The sequence below is a fragment of the Mesocricetus auratus genome, unplaced genomic scaffold, assembly GCF_017639785.1.
Source record: "Mesocricetus auratus isolate SY011 unplaced genomic scaffold, BCM_Maur_2.0 Super-Scaffold_100041, whole genome shotgun sequence".
Taxonomy (NCBI): domain Eukaryota; kingdom Metazoa; phylum Chordata; class Mammalia; order Rodentia; family Cricetidae; genus Mesocricetus; species Mesocricetus auratus.
The window spans coordinates 1,542,709-1,564,726 of NW_024429218.1; positions in this window are offsets into that span (position 1 = coordinate 1,542,709).

The following is a 22,018-nucleotide window of genomic DNA, read 5'->3' on the forward strand; positions in this document are numbered from 1 at the left end:
CCAGGGATGATCAACTCACAGAGATGAGAGCTTTGCTCTGATTCATAGTTTTGAAGGCTCAAGTTACCCCAATGATCCCACTGATTTGGACTTCTGGTGAGGTCACACCATAGCAGGAATGTGTGATGGAGGAAGTCCTTTCATCTAATGGCTGGAATGCGAAACACAAAGTGGCAGAGACTAGGATCTCACAGTCTCCTGCAAGAGTTCACCCTCAGTGACCTGGGATGCACACACACACACACACACACACACACACACACACACACACACACGCACGCACGCACGCACGCACACACGCACGGGCACACACACACATGCACACATGCACACACACACACGCATGCACACATGCACACACACACACACTATTCCTGCATCTTAAAGGCTCCACCACTTTCCACTAATGTCCCTCTGCAGAGCAAGGCTTTACCTCATGCACTTTAGGAGGCAATACAGGTCCAAACACCAAAGAGGCACTAAGGGATTTGTGCTGCTCTGCAGACTACAAAAGTAAATTCAGGATCCACACCAGCCTATATGATTCTCGGCTTCCAGATGTTGGCCTCTTAGTACATTCTACTTTACCAAATCTCACAGTGCCCTGCAACTGTCATGCCAGGCTCTTCATTAACTTGTGTGTCCATATTTCTTGTTCTCTTTAAGTGTGGAGAACACGGTGTGACCCTTCCCCTTCTCACACCTTAGGGATGGCTTGGAGGGACAGAACCCACAGGCTCTCCACATGGTGTCACCTACCCAGTGTGCTCTCTTCTTGTCTCTGCCTGTTCCAATCTTCTCTTAAGATTCTCTTGTGGTTTCGCCAGTCATTCAGTCCATGTGTACTTCTCCTCCCCCGGTTCCCTCTAGCATTTATTCTCTCCGTCCCCGGCCTCCTAACAACTCATCTTTTCACATTTTCTGTGTAGATAGACCTTAAGGAATATTCATCCATACCCTCAGTTGTGTTAGAAATTACTCAAGGACAATATTTCATCTGAGCTCTTTATAATGTACACCACATGGCCAGGTAGGTCAAAGTCATGTTTAAAATAAACTGAAACAAAAGGGACAACTGATTGAAACACTGAAACTTTCCATGAGCATTGATTTTTGTTTTTGTTTATTTATTTATTTTTTTTGCTTTGCTTTTAACAGTGAAAGGAATGCCTTTGGAAGAGTCACATGCAGGAATCATTAGAGGTGATCTCACAATGGCTAACTCCAGGACACACTGGGATGCGGTTCCTGGTTTGGAGAAGTTTAAGGAATGAGTCTCCAAGATCTGTTCTAGCTAAAACACTTTGTAATCCCATCACCAAATGGGTGAGTGCATAAATGAATTTCAGCTGCCAGTCATCCTTGCTCAGGTTCCCCCCACATCATCTAGATGTGGTGCCCTGCATAATTCAGTCTTTTATCTGAAAGACACAGGTGTAACATATGTGTAAGGCTTATCTTATCTCCTCGTTTTTCCAGATGAGAAAACAGTTTTTGAAGTTAGAATTGAGCACACACCAAAGGCAGCTTTCAGAATTCCAAACTGCTTTAGTCTTTGTTTCCAAATCCCCAGACAGGTAGCTTGTCACGCCCCTACATCTGTGCTCCTTCTCTGAAGCACAGGGAAGAAACTATCAGAAAAACTAAAAAACCCAGCCTCTGCCTCTGCCTCCAGACATCAAGCCATTAGGCTTTACCTGTTAATTCTTCTCATGTGATTCCCCTCAGCTCCACAAGCATCACCACTGCCTTCATGTCTCCTTTGGAGGGAGGTTCTAGAATCAGGTAAGCTAGATTTACTCCTGAGCCCCAGTTCCTGGAACATGTCATCTTTAGCTATTTAGTGAGTTTAAGTACAGTCTGGGCTACATGAAATTCTGTGTCATAGATAGATAGATAGATAGATAGATAGATAGATAGATGATAGATGATAGATAGAGAGATGATAGATGATAGATAGATACATAGATAGATGAAGATAGATGATAGATAGATAGATGATAGATAGATAGATGATAGATAGATGATAGATAGATGATAGATAGATGATAGATAGATGATAGATAGATAGATGATAGATAGATAGACATTACTGTGTGCTTCTTGTCTGTGTATCCTTCTAACTGCTGCAAGTTCCAGAGGACAAGAGCAATGTTTCAGCTTTATCCCAGCTGCACATTCAGAGCAGCATGATGCCTTACATGTTCATTCAGAAAATACAGACAAGCCAGTAAAAGGTTAGGTGTCAGAAAACTGAACAACAGAGCTCCCCTGGAGCTGGAGGGTGTCCTACTGGGAGTACAGATGTCCCTGCCAGAACCTTCTCCATGTTTGTTCTGGTCATTTCCAGTCTTGTGACAGTGGGGAGGTTGTCTATCCTGGTGCATTTCATCTGGGATCCATCTGCCCGGCTGACCAGTCCCCTACCTGCCAGGCCCACACATCTCCCTGTGAGCGCTGATCTTTTTCCTGACACTTTTATGTCCTTAATTTCCCTGACTCACCTACTACTTCCATGCCTTCCCATCTAACTCTAGAGCAAGGAGATGGCTGTAATCGGAGACTCCACAGCCACTTCTAAATAATCACTCAGATACTTAATGTTAATAATAAATGTTTGGCAAGATCTTACATTTAAATTAAACCATTTCTATTAATCTATATATTGTCATATGGCCTGTGGCTTACTGGTCATGGTCTGGCATGTTGCTCCTTGGATGGCTGCTGGCATCTCCCAGACTCCACCCTTCTTCTTCTGTATCTCTGCTTGGATTTCCCACCTGGCTCTATCCTGCCTTGCCATGGGCCAAAGCAGCTTTATTTTTCCAACCAACGTGAGCAACACACATTCGCAGCATATGGAAAGACATCCCACATCAGGTTACAACAAGGCAACTTTACTGCCAGTCAGAATTTTATCTCAGAAGTATACTCTAAGACCCTGTTATGCTTGGTTTCCTACGTCCCAGCAGCCTCCTCTGTAAAGCCAAAACTACACTTCATTCTAGCCCAGTGTGGAGGCCCATACCTTTAACTCTCAGGAGGCAGAAATGTGGGTCTCTCTGAGTTCAAGATTAGGTTGGTCCACATTGTGGGGCCCTATCAAAAGAAAGAAAGAAAGAGAGAGGGGGGAGAGGGAGGGAGGGAGGGCGGAAGAAAGGGAGAGAGGGAGAGAGGGAAGCACGAAGGGAGGGAGGGAGGGGCATGGAGGTAAGGAGGAAAGAAAGAGAAGGGAGGAAAGAATAGAGAGAGGAAGGAAGGGAAGGAATTAAGGAAGAGGAAAGAAGAAAGAAACGGAAAGAAAAGAGGGAAGGGATAGAAGAAGGGGAGGGAGAGAAGGAGGGAAGAAAGAGAAGGGAAAAAAGAAGGGAGGGGAAGATTCCTTATTGTGGATCTTCTAGGAATTATGTAAATTTAACTCCAATCTAGGAGATTCTAAATAAACATTGGTTCTTTGCCAGTGTGACAATTTAGGCTTCTTATCTAGAAGCCAGTATAAACTACTACAGTTAAGGATTCTGGGATCAGAGAGACCTGGGTCAAGTTCAGACTACTCCATGTGCTAGCTATGTAATCTTATGAAAACTACTTGCTCTGTCTCTCCCTCAGTTGCTCATTCTGTAAAACTGAGTTCATAACAGAGCACACCTCCCAGGATAAGAAAGAGAATAATAAAGGAGACACACCACATCAATATCTTCACTCAATGTTTTGTATATAACCCCTCAACAAACACCATTGCTATAGCTCCCCTTATTACCATCAAAGGGTCCAGAGTACCCAGGGTGTGCAGACATAAGCAACAGTAAACAACTGTGTCTGCTCACACTTTCTTCTTACTGTGACAAGCAGATCATGGAAACCCATAGACTCCTCCCCAGGGACCAGCTTCTGCCTAAATCTATGACTGCCTCTACTTTCTATAGCTGACCTCCTGCCTCAGCACCTCTGTGTACATGTATTATGTTTGTATGTAATCCACAGCCTGAGCCTTGTGTGAGCACTTAGACCTTAAAACAACCATCTTCCCCCAGTCCATAATTATTTATCTACAGCTTACAGGGGCCCAAGGGACAGGGGATATGAAAGGGAGAAAGATCCATAAGGGCTGATTGCAGTACTGTAAAACTATCTTTGTTCCCCTCTCCCCACATCACTACAACCTCTGCAAGAGGTGACATGTATGAAGGATGCCTTCTTTAGGATCACTTTTGATATGTAAGAATCAAAAAGGCCTGATTCCAAGAAAGGCAGACAAGGAAGGAAAGCCACACTTCATTCACCAGTCTTCAGATATTTGAGTCAAGCTCTAGGATTCCTGAAGATTTGTAAAGCCTTCTCCTTGTCTATCATTTTTAAAACATTGATATGTGAAGCAAGCTTGTTTCTGAAATAAAAGTAAACAAACTAACATTTACCTAAACAAAATTCCTGACATCCACCCATGGACTGAGAAGACTAGATTATGTAGATTAGTACAAAAGACTCATGAGTTATATGGAATTTGTTACCTTTTAAAACCTTTCGAAAACATTATATGGTATAAGAATTGTTTCCGCCAGGCGGTGGTGGCGCACGCCTTTAATCCCAGCACTCAGGAGGCAGAGGTAGGTGGATCTCTGTGAGATCGAGGCCAGGCTGGACTGACAGCCTCCAAAACAATACAGAGAAACCTTGTCTCGTAAAACCAAAAAAAAAAAAAAAAAAAAAAGAATTGTTTCAATGGATTCTCTTTGAAGTGGAGAGCCACCAAAAAAGTATTGTAGACAAGGGGAATGCAAATTTGACTTGAGACTCCATTTTAAGTATAGAGTGAAACAAAGTTTAAATTCCCAAGCCCTAGGGCTGACCAACCTCCTCCTTAAACAATAGAAATAGTCTGTTACACCCTTAGGTCTCTAAAACATTATGGCTGTTCTTAACAACAAAAAGAAAACATGGATCTGATTGGTTGGACTGAAAAGCTTACATTCTGTATCACTTGACAATGATGAAGCACACAAGGAAAGTCCATAATCATTGACTTCCGGTTGGTGACACAGGTGTGTTTATGGTTTTGTCCTCCTAACCTCTTCTGCCCATGCTCAGGGCTGCCAAAAGCAACGAGGCTCCCAAGTCCTTGTCCTGAAGCCCTGGTTGATCAGCGACCCCACTTATATGGTGATTTATTGAAAACTTTGGAACCCATAAGGGTTTTCTCTCTCCTTCCTCATAGTGTACAACAGATAAGGGGTAACAACTGCTTGGAAAAACAAGCAATTAGGAGTGGAAGATACATGTGCTAGAAAGATCTATAGAGCCTTGAACTCCCCTGTGATATACATAAACTCAGAAGGGAATGTGACTTGCCCAGTGACATAAATCATTGGTGATAGAACCATATCCAGAAACCCAAGGCCTTACTGACAGCATGTTTGTGGAATTCCTAAAGCCCATAGGTGATATTTACATATAAGGGTCCTCTGGCAAGGCAGCTGTAGTTATTATCACGGTTTGAACATCAAATAGCCCCATGATCTAATGCATTAAATACTTAGTCCTCAGCTGGGACTAAGATGGGAATATCTTGCTTCTGTACCTTTCTGTTACTCCCTTTTCCATCTGTTATATAAGTAAGGACATCACACATCCCTGCTATCATGATGTTCAGTACAGCATAGAGCCAGGCAACCATGGCTGAACCCTCCCTTAGGCTGTTTGCTCATTACGGTGTTCTCTCAGATATTTGTCAAACCTACAAAAAGTACCCAAGCTCTTTAGAGGATCTGTAAAAGGAAATGGGAAAGAATGTTCTGCTCATTCATATCCTAGTTCTTTTTTTCCCCCTGTGGCTTTGATAAAATGCTCTGAGAAATGGTTCATTTGGTTCACATTTCAAAGTTATGGTCTATTACAACAGAGATGTGACAGAGGCAAGCTTGAGATAACTGGTCATACTGCATCCACAGTCAAGGGCAGAGAGAAGTGGATTAATGCAAGCTAATGCTCAACTTGCTCTCTCTACCCTTATACAGCTCAGGGTCCCAAGTCAAGGAAATGATGTCATCTACAGTGGGCAAGTCTTCCACATAAATTAATGTAATTATGATAACACATTCCAGAAGCCTCTCTTCCAGGAGATTCTAGATTGTATCAGTTGACAATTAAGGTTAAACATTACAACTACTAAGGATGACAGATGTTGACATGAAATTTCTCTGCACCGGGTACTCATTTGTTTTTTTAGTGTTCTGACTATGCCAATCTTCATAGCAGCCCTAGTAGATAACAAATATTTTCACCCCCTACTTTACAGATGAGGAATTAGGTTGTTTTACTGGGACCAATAAACAGAATGATCTTGCACATCCACCACCATCTGGAGGTATAGGATTCCTCTGGGGCTACAGGGATGGAGACATCACACAGTCCTTGGCTTTGGGAGTTTATCACCCACTAGAGGAGACAGAACAGAAACACTGATTACAAGGGTTCGGTGGTAAGGAACTTTTAAGATGCAGGGGTTGGTCAGGGTGAAAGCAGAAGCTTGACATGGTATGGATCCACTCAGGCAGATGGCAGGAAGACATGAGCCAAAGATGCTCCACAGGACAGCCTAAGTGTGCTCTGTGCATGCACCATGACAGCCACATCCCTGGTTTCAGACACAGAGCACATCCGTTTAGCCAATGAAATGGTGACATAGCAAGTCCAGCCAGTGTCTGAATACCTGGGCATCCAGTATGCTTTCAGAGAACTGTCTCCATAGGTGTCCAGACTCCAGGGCTACCCCAAAGGCTGGCGAATGACATCGTGGGCCACAAGCAAATGAACTGGGATTTGGCTTTGGATAGGGTATGTTAGGGAAAAACAATTTTTCAACCTTGGAATGAGGAAAGAAGAAAACTGAGACTCATTTAAAACCTATCCTCCTGCCTGTGGAACCTTGGGTGACCTGCATGCACCATTCATTTTCTCATCTGGGAAATGGTTACTTTCAGCTTCTCTATCATAGTTCTATCTCAAAGTATCAGTGAGACAGCTTATAAGGTGATTTTCATGTAATGCCTGACAGATGAATAGCCAGTTCATTCCTTGAAGCAGCAGTCTTTTGGATGCCTGCTACATAACAGGTATTATACTAAATGCCACAGATGGACAAGTTTACATACCAGTACAGATCCTACAAAATGGAGCTTACAAGTGGCTATGAAATTATTACCTTTATTAGAAATAAAGAGGCCTGTGTGTCCTCTGTCCATCATGCATGTTCTAGAAGTGCCCATCCCACACTTCAGAGTACTGTCTTATGGGTTCACCTAGCACAGAGCCTGGCTTTTATCTCAATTTCTAGCCTCGTCATGCTTCATTCCACTTATTCCTACATCTCCAATTTAGAGCCAAAGTAATCCTAAATCTGAGTATAGGCTTGAACTGAACAAAACACAGACAAAGGTTCACAACTTTGACAGAATCAGTCTAACTTATATGGGATTCATGGAAACTCCAGCAGCACTAAGTGACCACAGCAGCCACAACAGGCCCCAAAGTAAATCAAAGACAACACCCCAGGAAAGGCTGAACCATGAGCCTATGTTTCAGCACACCTTCTGTGGTTCATTCTGTCAGGTCTAAGATGTCAGTGCAAAACGTGTATGCCACGCTCAAGGCAAGGAACTGTCCGTGGAGGCCCAAGACTTATACAACTTAAACCCTCTTTTAAAAGGAGACTACAGAATCTACAAATTCATTCACGTAGCTGTTTTTATTCTTAATACCATTATTATGAGCATTTCCACATGTCAACTTTCTTATGATGAAATCTCTTAAAAAGAGAAAAAGACTACAAAGTTTGGTTTATGATGGAATCAAAGCCATAAAGGCAATAATAAACCAACAGAAACACCACAACTTGCATTTTATTGACTGATCATTTCTGTGACATTCTTCTTGTCCTAAATTCTACTGCCATACTCACTGATAGGATCTGTAGTGACAAAAATTTTTGTGGCATTATTCAATAGAAGGCATACTTGGGCTTTTTACTAACTGATCAAAACAATTTTCTGAAGGTTTTATAAATGAAGTTCCCTTTCCTTCACAATTTGATATAGGTAAGTAATTATGATGGATAGTTAAGATGTGCTGACATGTGAGCTATGATGTGTGTATTCCCTGTGAAATTCTTCAAGTCTATGCCCTTCAAATATGGAGATTATGAAGTATATTCCCTGCTAGGGAGCTTGAGGGCTTGGGACACACTGACAAAAGATGAATCAGTCTCACCCACAGATGAATTTACACCCTCTCCTAATGAGAAAAATGGTCAAAATGTTACTTCCTAACTTTATTCTCATCCCACTATTAATATATCTCCAATACCAGGTATTCCTAGGCACATTTAAATCACAACAGGACCCAGTCTCACCTTCAGGTCCTCGGTGCAAAGTTAATGGACATAGCAGGTATCTAACTGTCTCCTGGCTGTCCGATACCAACATAATCACACATGGAAGTGGTGGTGACCACATCCATCCTTTTAATACCAAATCATGTATTCTTCATCTTGATTTTTCCTTTTCTAGATAACAAACCATCTCCCAACTTTTAAGCGTGGGGCTAATTAGTCAAGTAGCCCATTAGCCATCAGCCCCTGTAATTATAGAACCACATTGGCTTCAAAGAGATGCTACAGATGCCTGTAAGTTAGAGGAACAAACATAACAAGTAACATAGGGTCTGCAGAACATCTGCTTCCCATCTCCGGGGAACCAGAACATCTGCACTTGACATTTCTGCTCTTCAATTCAGATTCTTAGTCTTGAGAAAGAATTTGGCTACAGGAGGAAATAAAAGGGAATATTTTATGGGCAGATTGGAGGCATAGAGTTGCAAGCCCAATGGCATGCCTAGAGACCATTCCTAAGCACCCTGATTTTTAACCTTTTAGAAAAAGTGTAAGTTTTTGTTAACAGTAGTTATCTCATGATATAGGCAGGACTTGCTTGCACTGCCTGCCTCCAGAAATGAAATAAAGGCAAGAGTGTGACTTAACATGACTCAAAGATTTGGGAAAACTCAGCATGAAAAAGAGGGCAGTATTCTTGATCATCCTTTGTATATTTCGTATCTTCAAAAAATCATAACTAACAGCAAAATAAAAATAAATCTTGCAAAGTTCTGACTTCTTCCCAGGATGCATTTGTTGAAATAATAGAAAAGCAAATTTTTTGGAAACATGCTTTTCATCATTTCTCTTCTTCCCTTATAGGGAAGATTTTAGCCTATGTGCTGAGGATTGAAGCCCATAACAAATGGAATGCTGGAAAGCTTCCATTCCTTCAAAAGTGGTTCTTATACTTACAGAAGAAAATAGGGCAAGGGAAACAGGGGCCCTTGGTCAAGATAACTTGGTAATCTAGTGGGTGGAAAAGACATTGCAAAAACTAAGATCTCCAAGTTCCTAATATAGGGCTATGATTGTCACTTTATTTTCCATCTGCCTTCTTACTGATTTAGCCAGAGTTTTTTCCAAAGCCCTGATGGCTTTCTGGTCTTCTGACTGGCAAAGAGTCCCTCTGTGTTCCTCTATATGCTTTATTGCTTGCACTCTGCACAGACACCTGCTTTACATATTGGCTCCCCGAGACTTGGCTTTCAGCTCTGGCAGTCTGGCGAAAAGCACATTTGCTTGCCCAGAGCCCAGACAGCCTGTGCTTATTAGGAAGTGTAGATGGGGCTCTTGGCCAAAATGCCCTGTGCTTATCATATAATGCCTTCATATGGATCTCTGGAACAACAGACATGTCAGGAATAGCTGACATGGGATACACTTGTCATGGGCCAGATCCACAGCAGCCACTGAACACAGCAGGCTTCTGACTGACCTGAGTTGACACCGCACCCCTCGTATCACTTGGGTACCTCTTTGAAATCACCCTCAACTTGGCCCTCTCTGGAGTTGTACATCCACATAGAAGGTAAATTATATTTTTGTTGCCTTTTTTCTGCTTCACCTTCAATGGTTCAGTGTAACCCATTAGACCTTCCTACTGGGATCACTTCCTTTCTGAAGCCTTCCATTATTCAGATACTATCTCCTGGGTGAGAACTTCTAGAAGTGTCTTTTCATCTTGACACCACTCCCACAAGCCACCAGTCCCACTCTATCTCAAGACCCTGTTGTGATTTCTTCTTAGCAAAGTCACTCTCTGGAAAAATCTCAGTGGTAAGGCTACACAGGATCAGTTCATGGTTCTCACACCAGATAACCATCTAATCCAGTGGTTCTTAACCTGAGCATCATGAACCCTCTGGGAGTCTAACAACCCTTTCACGGGGAAATATCAGATTTCATTGGAAATATTGGCATTAAATTCATAACAGTAGCAAGACTACTGTTATGAAGTAGCAATGAAATAATTTTACAGTTAGGGGGGTCACCACAACATGAGGAACTGTATTAAATGGTCACAGCATTAGAAAGGTTAAGAACCGCTGATCTAGTCTCATAGCCACTATATCTGTGCCTTAGTTTAACATTATGAGGAGTTGTACAATAATATCTACCTGATATACTTGACATGAAAATTAAGTTATCTCATCAATAGCACATTGGCTGATCATCAGGAGCCCATAAATGCATTGTTATTGTTTGTTTTCATGTTGGACTTTGTACTTTCCTAATCTCTTATAATGACTATGAAAATGGAAGACCACAATATCCTGTATATCTCTGCTTCCGATACCCACGAAACACCTTGATGTGTTACTGGTACCTCAAATCTGTTGGCTGAATAGGTAAATAAACTTTTCATTGTCTTCTTTTATTTCTCTAAAATGATTTATTGTATTTTTATATCCCAATGGTCAACTCCCCTCCCTCCTTTCCTCCCAGTTCCCCTAATTCCCCTCTGCCCCCTACACACCCACCCACTCCTCCTCTGTTTCTATTCAGAAAAGGACAGGCTTCCTATGGATATCAACCAAATATGGCATAACAAGTTTCAATAAAACTAGGTCCTCCCCACATATTAAAGCTAGACAAGGCAACCGAGTATGAGGAATAGGGTCCCAAGAGCCAACAAAAGAGCCAGAGACAGCCCCTGCCCCCACCTGTTAGGAATCCCACAAGACTAAGGTACACAACTATAACACATATGCAGAGGGCCAAGGTCAATCTCATGCAGACTTCCTAGTTGTTGATTCAGTCTCTGTGAGCTCCTATGAGCCCAGGTTAGTTGACTCCATGAGATTTTTTGTAGTGTTCTCGACCCATTCTGGTTCCTACAATCCTTCCTCCCCCTCTTCCACAGGATTCCCAAGCTCTGCCTAATGTTTGACTGTGGGTCTGCATCTGTTTCCATCAGTTGATGGATGAAGCCTCTCTGATGATAATTGGGGTAGGCACCAATTTATGAATCATTTTATTGACTTTTGCCAGCCCTTTTTGGTTCTATCCTAGATTTCTGCGCTGTCTAGCTGTGGGTCCTGGAGTTTCAGACAGTGTCAGAGTGGGCTCTCTCTCTTGGCATGGGTCTCAAGCTGGACCAGTCATTGGTTGACCACTCCCACAAATGTTGCAACACCTTTACCCCAGCAAATCTTGTAGGCAGAACAAATTGTAGGCAGAAGGTTATGTGGCTTGGTTGGTGTCCCAACCCCTCTTCTGTAAGTCTTGCTTAGTTGCAGAGATGACCAGTTCAGGCTATGTATCCCCTATTTCTAGGACTCTCTTAGCTAGGATCACCTTTGTAGATTCCTGGGAGTTTCCATTGCACTACATTTCTACCTTGCCACCAAATGTTTCCCCTTTTCAGTCACCTTTTTTAGCATTCTTCCATCCCACCCCCCCAACATAACACAATCCCTTGTGTTCCCATTCCCTCCCTCCCCCAGTCCACCCTCAAAATATATTCTATTTCCCTTCCCAAAGAGATCCAAGTATCTCCTCTTGAGGCCTCCTTGTTAATTAGCCTCCTGGGTCTGTGTACATTATCTTTTACTTTATAGCTAACATCTACTTATGAGAACAGATGATGTTTGCCTTTCTGTGTCTGAGTTACCTCATTCAGGATGACTTTTTCTTGTTCTATCCATTTGCCTGCAAATTTCATGGTGTAATTATTTTTAACAGCTGAGTAGTACTGCTTTGTGTAAATGTACCACATTTCCTTTATCCATTTGTCTGCTGAGGGGCATCTAGGTTGCTTCCAGTTTCTGAATATTATGAATAAAGCTTCTATGAACATAAGCTGAGAAAGTGTCCTCATGGTATGAAGCAGCATCTATTAGGTATATGCCCAAGAGTGATATAACTGGGTCTGGAGGTAAAATGATTCCCAATTTTCTGAAAAAAACACCATACTGATTTCAAAGTGACTGCACAAGTTTGCCCTCCCACCAGCAATGGAGGAGTGAGATTTGAGATGGAATCTCAGAGTCATTTTGATTTTCATTTCCATGATGGCTAAGGATGTTGGAAATTTCTTAAAGTGTTTTTCAGCCATTTGAGATTCTTCTGTTGAGAATTCTGTGTTTAGATCTGCATCCCTTTTTTCCCAGTGAATTATTTGATTTCTTTTTTTAATGTCTAGTTTCTTGAGTTCTTTATATATTTTGGAAATTAGTAGAGTTGGTGAAGATCTTTTCTCATTCTGTAGGCTACTACTTTGTCCTATTGACAGTGTCCTTTGCTTTACAGAAGCATTTCAATTTCATGAGGTCCAATTTGGTGCCTGCATTATTGGTACTCTACTCAGAAAGTTGTGGCAATGCATTCAAAGCTATTTCTACTTTCTCTTTTATCAGATTCAGTGTATTTATGTTGAGGTCTTTGATCCACTTGGACTTAAGTTTTGTGCAGGGTGACAGATATAGATCTACTCGCATTCTTCTACATGATGACAACTAGTTAGACCAGCATCATTTGTTGAAGATGCTCTCTTTTTTCCATTGGATAATTTTGGATTCTTTGTCAAAAATCAGGTGTCCATAGGTGTGTGGATTTCCATCTGGGTCTTTGATTCAGTTTCATTGATTCACCTGTTTTTATACCAATATCATGCAGTTTTTTATTACTACAACTCTATAGTAGAGCTTGAAATTATGGGTGGTGATATGTCCAGAAGTCCTTTTATTGTATAGTACTGTTTTACTTATCCTGGGTCTTTGCTTTTCTATATGAATTTTAGTATTGTTCCTTCAAGGTCTGTAAAGAACTGTGTTTGAATTTTGATGGCGATTGTGTTGAATCTGTAGATTGCTTTTAGTAAGATGGCCAGTTTTATTTTGTTAATTCTAGTGACCTATGAGCATGGGAGATCTTTCTATCTTCTGGTATCGTCTCCAATTTCTTTCTATAAAGACTTGAAGTTATTGTCACAAAGGTCTTTCATCTGCTCAGTAAGACTCACCCCCAGATATTTTATATTTGTGGCTATTGGGAAAGGTTTTGTTGCCTGATGTCTTTCTCCATCTGTTTATCATATATATATATATATATATATATATATATATATATATATATATATATATATATAGGAAGACTACTGATTTCTTTTTAGTTAATCTTTTATCCAGCTACTTTGCTTAAGGTATTTATCAGATGCAGGAGTTTCCTGGTAGAATTTTTGGGGTTTCTTATGTGTACTATCATATCATCTGCAAATAATGATACTTTGACTTCTTGCTTTCCAAATTGTATCCCCTTGATTTCCTTTAGTTGTATTATTGCTCTAGCTATAACTTAAGTACTATATTGAATAGATATAGAGACAGTGGACAGCCTTGTCCGACTCCTGATTTTAGTGGAAATACTTTGTGTTTCTCTCCATTTAGTTTGATGCTGGTTGTCAGCTTGCTATATATTGCCTTTATTTTGTTTAGGTGTGTCCCTGGTACCCTGAGCTCTCCAAGACTTCTATCAAGAAGGTGTATTGGATTGTGTCAAAGGTGTTTTCAGGATCTAATGAGATGTATAGGGTATAAAGGTCAGTGAAAATACACCCTATACCTGAGACCAGAGCCTAGGACACACACCCTGTCCCTAACCAACTCAGGACTTGAAATCCAACCAGTCCCTGAGCATGAAATCCAACCAATCTCTAAGCTTGTCGCAAGCTCAGGACTTGAGATGCTAACAATCCCCCACCCTGAAAATCTTCACCCTGGAAAGTTCCACTCCTAAGAAACCCTATATAAGCCCTGTTCCTGATCAGTTTGTGGCTGCCTTTTTCTACCCTGGCAGAGATGGATTCCTCCTACCCTATAATCTCTTCAATGAGATTTGTGGCAATGACTTTCTTTCACTGGAGTGGAGCAGAATAGAGCTGTAACACTTTGGCTGGGAAAACTTTCCTTTCCTGGAGCAGAATTGTTACACTCCAGGAAAGCTGAGGAGAACTGTAACACTACCCCAGAGCAGAGCAAAGCAGAGCAGAGTACAGCTCTGTAACAGCCTTACTGGGGAAACCCTCCCCTGTTGGAGCAGAGTTGTCATACTTGCATTAGGAAAACCTTTCCTGGAGCAAGGGCTGTGTAACACTTGGCTGGGCAAACTATCCCCTTCTGGAACAAAGCTGTAACACTTCTGTTGGGATACCTTTCCCTTCAGAACTATAGGTATTCCTTGGCTTCTGTCTGCCAGGATACCTTTCTCTTCAAGTTGATTTTTCTTTCAGTTTGTTTATATGGTAGATTATGTTGACAAATTTTGATATGTTGAACCTTCTCTGCATCTCTACTTGGTTATGATGGATTATATTTTTGGTGTGTTCTTGGATTCAATTTACAAGTATTTTATTGAGTATTTTTTCATCAGTGTTCATGAGGGAAATTGATCTGTAATTCTCTTTCTTTGTTGAGCCTCTGTGTGGTTTTGGTATAAGGATAACTGTGGCCTCATCAAATGAATTTGTCAATGTTCCTTCTATTTGTATTTTGTAGAACAGTTTGAAGAGTATTGGTATTAGTACGTTTTTGAAAATCTGGTAGAATTCTGCACTAAAGCTACCTTGTCTTGTTTGTTTTTTGATACAATGTCTAATGTAGTCCATAATGGCCTTAAATTTGTTGTTTAGTGAAAGATGGTCTTGAATTTCTGATCCACTCATCTCCACTTCCTGAGTGTTAGGATTATAGCATGTGCTTTCTTTATCCTGTTAAACTTAATTATTACAGTATGAACTCTTGAGGAGCTGGAACCATCTACTTGCCCCTATTAAATACTAGCCTAACAGTCTGTCTGGAACATGAAAATTTTCTTTGTAAAAGGAGTAGTAATATTCCCACCACATTTCTGATTATAATAAATCCCCCAAGGTTACATGTCTCGCTATCATGTACATAGCAAACATGCCTGTTCCTAAGAGACAATTCCTATCTATCTATGTTCAGGTACTGCCCATGGCTTCAGGTGCTGTCTTTGTTTTCTTCATTTTGAGCTGCTGTCTGACTACGTACATGAATATCAGGCAGCCACTGCAACATATGAGTCTGTGACATTGTCCTTCCCCTACCTAGATGTCCTGTCCCATCTCTTTGTTTAGAACTAATGATGTCATTCAAGTCATTTGTCTGATCCCGCCCTTCTTGTGACCTCCCAAGGTGTGTTAGTCCTCTTTATTATCAGTATTTTTATTTTTCACTCTTCAAAGACAACTGTAAGCTTCAAGTACTACTTTTATGTCATAGCAATCACAGAGCTTTGGAAACAATAATTGCCTCAGAAGAAGCACAGAGTAGTATTTGATGAATTACCTTAAGTAAGTGTAGCTTGACTTTTGTATTTCTTATGAATCCCATCTCAGTCAAAATTGAAGACTTAAGGAAATTCTAAATTTTCAGAATTCCACAGCATGCCCCTCTTGGGAAGGACTCTTACTAATAACAGCAGACAACAAGCATGAGACATCTTTGTAAGTAAGGATGGTACCTGAGTCCACAGGGAGCATGAATACATAGGACTGTGAATGTCTGCTGTGGACATGGCATGGAGCTGTATGACCTCAAGGAAGCATGCTGTCATTAGGTTTATAATTTGGAATATTTCTTCCCTCTTCTGCATGAGAATTTTCCATGTGCTTTATAGTCTTTCATATGTAATAAAAAGTCATGTTGGAAGTATAGATACACTAAAAAACAGTGATGTACAAACTCTTTCAGAAGATCTAAAAGGATCAGCCATACCCTTTCCCCTGGACTAACTCCAAACACATTCAAGAAAACATAAAAAGCATCTTTAGAGGCTTCCACTCCTACACCATCCCTCATATACAGAATAAATGACTAAGGTCTAGAAACAACATGATGTTACCATTCTCAAAGAGTGAGTTACAGTAAGGCAGAATGAACCAGATCCAGCAAGCCTTTTACTACTCCCTTCAACAAAAGTCAAGAAAACTACAGTAAAGCACCCCAGATCTTTGCAATTTAGTTAATTAACATAAGATACCAAGCTGCAACACACAAGAAAATACTACTACATTTATTGTCATAAAGGAGACATCTACTGGGTTGTTCCTTTAGTGAAAACAAGTACTTTGGTTTTCTTAACTTCTAGGAAGAATTCAAGGAGACTTTTCCATGAGGAAAACATACATGACTATACCTCACACAGGGCACTAGGAACACACAGTTCCTAGACTTGAAAGGACCTAATTCTTCATCTAATTCTTCATGTATGGCAGCTTCTACATGCATTAACAGACTATACACCCCATTCAATACAACTGAACTAGGCAGTGTTGGATCTAGAACTAAAACTCAGGTTTCTTAATCAAAGGAAACAGAGTGTGTGAAGTTTAGAATTCAACAAATCTTCATTTAAAAACACATTCCATCAATTTCTGTTTGTGGCAGTCATGCAATATAATCACAAGAGTTTGGAATGCTGCTCTCTGTTAGGAGCAATTCCAAGTGCAGGATTCTTCATTCTATGTTCTGTAATCCTCTGACCAGTGGGATGTGGTGGACATGGAATGCTGCCAGCCTCCAGGTCACCCTCTACTTCCTCTATCTTGGGATATTACTTCTTAAAATCCAGTGACCAGGCTGGAAGGAAGCTCAAACCACCAAGAACGAAGAGCATGTTTTGACTACAGTCTGTCATCACCCATAATCAATACTAGACATAGCAGAGAGAAAACCTTCAGATTACTCCATTTCCAGTGCTGCCTGCTGTCAGGAGAAATTGTGATTCAGCAGCTCCTAGATAAGACAAATCAGTGCTCTAAATACAGAAAGAGAAGAACAAAAGGATCTTACTGCAATAAGCCACCATATTTGGGGTAACTAATTACTCAACAATAAGTAGTGGTAACAGATTGTACACTCATTGTGGCTGTGCCCTGATCTGATCCTGAAGGACATTATCCTTTGCAATGGCCAATATATACTGCTTATAACCCACCAGAAGCTGCTTTTCCTTCCAGCATGGATTCTTGGATCTGATTAAAAGAGAAGTAGAAATGAAAAAGTTTCCTCTTATCATGGTAATCTTGCTTTCTATCCTTGAGACTTTGAACTCTGAGTTCTTGGGTCTTAAGGAAGGAAAAATCTAGTCATTGGGATGCAGGAATTTATCCCGTAAGCAGGAAGCTGGTACTACTAGTGGATCACAGAGTGTGTTATTCCCAGGATCAGAAGTTGCAAAAGTCTTATGGCCCTGTTTGTTCTGGTCTGACTATTGAGATGACAATGGGATGTCTCTGCACAGGCAGAACCCCCTCCCCCTTGAGGCAGGGAATCCTCCAATGTAACTACTAGTCCTTCATCCTGTGATAAAACTCATATGGAAAGTGCAGTCATAATTGCCAATATGTAGCTTTGAATCCCCAATCAAGGCCAGAACCACAGGAACTCACCTGCTTCCTAAGAGCAAAGGGAACACAGGACAGAGATTACAAAAGGAATCTATGGTTCTGAACTACAACCACACAATGAATTATGACCACAAGAACTTTGAGTTATTCTTATTTTGATGTGAATATATTTGCATAAGTATTAATTCCTTTCCCTCTCCAATTTTTTTATTTTCCAATGTAAATGGGTTTAATAGAAATTCATCTTTTTTATTTAAACATTTTTCATTTTACATACCAACCCAAGTTCTCCCTTGCTACCTTTCTCCTGCCCCCACTCCACTCAAACCGTTCCTCAGAGAGGGCAAGACCTCCCTTGGGGAGTCAAAACAGTCTGTCATACCAAGTTGAGGCAGGACCATGCCCCTCCCCCCTGTATCAAGGTTGAGCAAGGCATCCCACCACAGGGAATGGGATCCAAACAACAAGCCATGTGCCCAGGATGAGTCCTGGTCCCACTGCTATCCCCCCCAACAGCTCAAGCCACATAACCGCCACCCACATTCAGAGGGCCTACTTCATTCAGTTCCATGCAGGATCCCCAGCTGCCAATCCAGAGTCCACGAGTTCCCACTAGCTTGGGTCAGCTGTGTCTGTGGGGAGCTTGACTGCCCCCCCTTGTCACATGATCCCTCCTCCCTCTATTCAACTGAACTCCAGGAGCTCCACCTAGTGCTTGGCTGTGGATCACTGCATCTGCTTCCATCAGTTACTGGATGTTGGTTCTATGATGACAATTAGGGTAGTCAGTAATCTGATTTAAGGGGAGGTCGAATTCAAGCTCCCTTTCCACTATTGCTAGGAGTCTTAGCTTGGATCATCCTTGTGAATTCCTGGGGATTTCCTAGCACCTGTTTCTCCCTATCCCCATAATGGCTCCCTCTATCAAGATATCTCTTTCATTGTTTTTCCCCTCCATTCCTCTCCCAACTCAGCCATCTCAATCCCTCATGGTCCCATCCCCCAACCCCTCCCATCTACCCCTCCCAGTTTATCCAGGAGATCATAGCTATTTTTCCTTCCTGGGGCCCTCCATGTGTGTCCCTCTTAGGGTCCCCACTTTTACCTAGCTTCTCTGGGGTTGTGAATTGTAGCCCAGTTATCCTTTGCTTTACTTCTAATATCCACTTATGAGTAAGTACACACATGTTTGTCTTATAGAAATTCATCTTATATCTCAGGACAGGACAGAGGGAAGGAATGTAACAACTACAGAAAGAATGGGCATGATCCAAAGCTGATAAAAGGACTTTCATCCTTTTGAAGAAAATAGCTAGGGTAGGGTGTTCTTGATTGCTTACAAGAAATGGTTTCATTGTGCCAGGTTCAAACAATAGTACACTACTGTCTTCACTAAAATGTTAAGAATGGTGAAGCATTCATATAAATATGAACGGGTGCCCACTTGACATAGAGCGATGTGTGTGGCCTTTGTGTCCTATCATGTTGTGTTGACTGAATAAGCTCAACTCTAGAACCCACTGAACAGCTAGCTACAAGAATCACAAGGCCACGGGGAACATTTCTCAGATTTGGAAGGTGGGAGGAAAAACATGGCAACATTTGGTGTGTGCACTGCTCTGGTTTTGCTTTAACATACTAAAGATTAGGGCACTCTTGATTTCTGAGTCACCTGGTGTAAACAACTGAAGGAAAGCATTTGTTTATGGTTTCAAAAATGTCAGTCCACCAGAGTGCGGAGGGTATGGTAGAAAAGGGAAGCTCACACCATGGTGGTCAGGAAACACAGAAAGGGGGCACAAGAAGAAATGAAATAAAACATAGGCCCCAAAGAATATGTCCATGGTGACACGTCACCCAGCTAGACCCCACCTCCTACATTTTTTCCTATCCCCCAATAATATCATCACATCCAGAGAGACTAATACAGGTCTGGGAAGATAGCTCAGTGGGTTAAGGGAATAAGACAGAGAGTGATAGGGCAGGATACCATGTGACATCATATATATTCATGAATCTTGTCACTCACACACATGTGTACTCACATACATGTGTACTCACACACATGTGTACTCACACGCAAAGGATATGAAAGCACTAATTATGCCAGAGCCTTCATTTCCCCAAAGCTCATAAGCAAGCAACCAGGCCCTGCACACAAGGCTGTGGGCAACATTTCATAACAGCCATTATACAGCCAGCTGCTGCTGCAGTTCACACACATAGGCCACTATTCTGCTTCACTTAGGTGACATGTTGGTAGCTCTAACTCCAACTGTGTCTCCTCCTTTAGTGACTTGAAACCCTGGGTCCATGTATGCCACTGCACAGCAAGTGCTGCCATCTCTCCCTGCTGGTGATGATGTCATGGCTGTTCCCTCAGCTGCCCATCCTGCTGACTTGGAGACTAGCTCCCACTACACAGGAAGCAGGGATTGCTGGGTGGATGCCAGGATGAATTCCCAGAATTCTTATCTACATGCGTATGCTATTTCTGTTTCTGTCAGGGAGAAGCCTGCCATCTCTTTTTCTCTGAGTGCTGGCCTTCTTTCTACTCCCACCCAGGACCTTTCTACTTACAATCCCCTCTCAGAAACACTCTTCAAGTTGCCATAACCCTTGGCCCCTTCTCAAATGTTCTCAGATCCAGGTCTATTGTCTTCCTGTACCACAGTATCTGAAGCAAACCTTTAAGCCTTCTTTATCATGTTCCATCATTTATGGTTTCCATGGCATCAATCATGCCATAAAATTATTTTTGCTTGTATACATAAAAACTATCTGTCTTTTGAATACCAATGAAGACAGAGATTTTTTTTCTATCATGTTTACCACTGAACTCCTATCCACAGTGCACAGCCTGTTACAGAATGTGTGACCATGGCCCTTGAAAGATGAATGAACAACCTTGATAAAGTCCTTTACCTCTCAAGCCCTCAGATCTTCCAGTTGTCCATGGCATACTAAGGTGCTCCTTACAAAAGGGCTGTCTGGAAACTTCACCAAAGTTGCACGTCAAAAGAGTTTTGTAGTGTCTCAAAGGGTGCTGGATCCCAGATCCCAAACAACCTTTCTTGTATCTTCTGCTAGGAGCCTCAGCAGATGCCAGGGAACCATGCTACAATCATAGAATCAGATATCCAAGATTCATGGATGATAGAGGAATATTTTCACTCCACCGAACAATGCTAGAGTCTTCCTCCACTGATAGCTTCACTGTGTTATGTGCTTTAATCTTCAAGAATACCTTCATGCTTTTCATACCTAGTAATTCTTATTCCCAAGCTTTTTCCTCTTCTAGCACCCACAGAGCCAATGTCAATCCCCAGCCTCTTCCAGCACCCACTGAATCACACTCACACTGGCATCCACTTGATTGATGTCCTTCATTCTACCTTATAGATAAGAATAAAACTCAACACCATTTTCATCCAGCCCCAGGAAAGAGTGATGGAGAGATACAGGAAATTTTACTACTGTCATTCTACATTCAACATGCCCAAAGGAGCATGGTGTGCCTTATGTGGCATGAGAGTGAATCCAATACAGAGACAGACAGATAAAGATATATATCATATATAGGTATAAATGTCAATCTGATATTGCTTTCTTTTTCTGTGTGTACCCACTTCCCCATAAACCAGGTATGGAGGCTTCCCACATGGTTCCAAGCAAATAATAATAATAACTGAGAATGATAAGATTCCCTCCCCTCAAGGTTTCAGGCACAGTGGGCAACTGGTCAGATATGGTAAAGAAGTAAGCTCAGATTGTCTTGAAGGACCAGGTTGAGAGAAATATGAACCATGTTCTCAAGGCCAATGGTAGCTATAATTCTGTTATTATTACAACTATACAATGAGAATAGCTGATTTTTAGAACTGAATTTTTTATCATTTAACTATCTTTTAAAAATAGTTTTGTATTTTAAGAAAAATAGCAGCAAAGAGTTTATGCATTTTTGTTTGGTTTGGTTTGGTTTTGGTTTTTGTGTGTTTTTTTTGTTTTTTGTTTTATCAATTCACTCTCAATTTCTAATTAAGTAATTAAGAAGAAAATGAACTCCACCATGAAGCTACATTAGTCACTTATTATCTTACAAAGTGGATTAATCTACACACACACACACACACACACACATACACACACACACTTTAGTTGATGTGTTCCTAAAGAATTACAACACATGTCTTCCATGCTCCATGTTGAAACTCCCA